Genomic DNA, 1889 nt, shown 5'->3' with positions numbered 1-1889 from the left:
AGCTACGTGGCGTTACCAACATAAAAGCCTAAACAGCCTACTTACAACGTTAAAGAAATAACTTGAAGCCGGTTCGATGAAACGTCTGCCAGACATTTAATTGTGAACTGCAGAGTAATAATATAGATGTGGGTGTATTTAGGTACAACGAGCCGCCAGAGACCGTGGGTCCGTTATAGCAATGCTCAGAAGTTATCGCTGAAATACTTCTGAAAGTTTATCGGTGGTGTTCTGGTTCACCCTGTACAAGACGCTGTTTCCGGCAGTAGATCATGCCAAGGAAGGAATGTTTGATCTCAAGTTACAGCCCCAACTTACCTGAGAGTTTTATGAATGTTCCAATTATAGTGTTCTTGTAACTATGCTGTTACGAAATTCATCATGGTGGTTCTTGTGGTGTTTATGTTGTTTTCTGCCCACTCGTCTACTCGTAATATTGGGTGCCTAGGAAGCCTGCTTTCTCGGATCGCTAAATTCAAGCAAATAGTATTAATAAACTAAATGACAATAGGCAACGGCCTTGCCGCAGTGGATACTCCGGTTCCCGTCAGATCACCGAAGTTAAGCGCTGTCGGGCGTGGCCGGCACTTGGATGGGTAACCATCCTGGCCGCCATGCGCTGTTGCCATTTTTCGGGTTGCACTCAGCCTCGCGATGCAATTGAGGGAGCTACTCGACCGAGTAGTAGCGGCTTCGGTCAAGAATATCATCTTACGACCGGAGAGCGGTGTGCTGACCCCACGACCCTCCTATCCGCATCCTCCACCGAGGATGGCACGGCGGTCGGATGGTCCCGGTAGGCCACCCGTGGCCTGAAGGTGGAGTGCGTATTCACAAAGGTGTGTTGCAAGCAAATGGCGACATGCAAATAATCAATGTCCTTCATTATATACAATTTCAATACAAGCAAAACAACACAGTTCATAACTCACTGCTGCAGCATTCGTAAGACGGTTCGTCTTCAACTCGGGCTGTGGACAGGCGGAGCGGCGCTTATATTCTCTTCGCCGAGAGGCCGCTGCTGTCTCGGTGTCGTCCTAGAGAGGGGTCGATCAGCGTACTATTGGCTGACGTCGTCTCATAGCCCTCTCTGCTCTTCCGTTCTTGGCCCTCGTGACGGCATTTGACGTTACGCATGAACAGTTTAGTCTGTAATGACTCTAACGCCTGCGACATGTGATACTAAGAGCCGTACGTAATATGATAAACATTTCACTGCGCGGCCACTCCCGCCGGAGGTTCGAGTCCTCCCTCGGGTATGGGTGTGTGTGCTGTTCTTAGCATAAGTTACTTTAAGTAGTGTGTAACTCTAGGGACCGATGACCTCAGCAGTTTGGTCCCTTAGGAATTCACACACATTTGAACGTTTAATCATTTCATTTATATTCTTCTACGTGTAATACCAAAATTGCAGCACTAATTGTGTGAGCATTCAGCTCGCACAGTTATCAACGTAAGCGACTAGAAATACGTCTGTGTCTCGTTAATGTACTTCGTAAAGTGCTGATCAGATTATTTTATAATTCTTATAACATATTGTCATGGAAAAGATGTGGAGTATAGATTACGTGCTGCCCATGTAGCATTTGGACGTCTTACAAAGCGTGTCTTCCTGAATAAAGATCTAACACTGTACACCAAACTGATGGTGTACGAAGCTGTAGTCATTTCCACCCTGCTATATGGTTGCGAAACCTGGACGTTATATTGCTGTGATCTGAAGAAACTAGAACGCTTCAACCAACAGAAGCTAAGACATATCATGAACCTGAAATGGGATGACTTCATATCCAACACGGCTGTTCTTGAGAAATCAAAAATGTATTGGATGGAAGCTCTTATCATTGGGCATCAACTCAGATGGGTCAGACATGTCCAGCGGATGAAAA

General features: G+C 46.1%; 1 pseudogene; it reads left to right on the top strand.

Annotated features, from left to right (window-relative positions):
• The first annotated feature begins 510 nt into the window (after nt 1-510).
• LOC124712646 lies at nt 511-628 on the top strand (annotated as a pseudogene).
• The last annotated feature ends 1261 nt before the right edge of the window (nt 629-1889 follow it).

The sequence above is a fragment of the Schistocerca piceifrons genome, chromosome 8 (genome assembly GCF_021461385.2).
Source record: "Schistocerca piceifrons isolate TAMUIC-IGC-003096 chromosome 8, iqSchPice1.1, whole genome shotgun sequence".
Taxonomy (NCBI): Eukaryota; Metazoa; Arthropoda; class Insecta; order Orthoptera; family Acrididae; genus Schistocerca; species Schistocerca piceifrons.
This window is presented reverse-complemented; position numbering and strand designations above follow the sequence as displayed.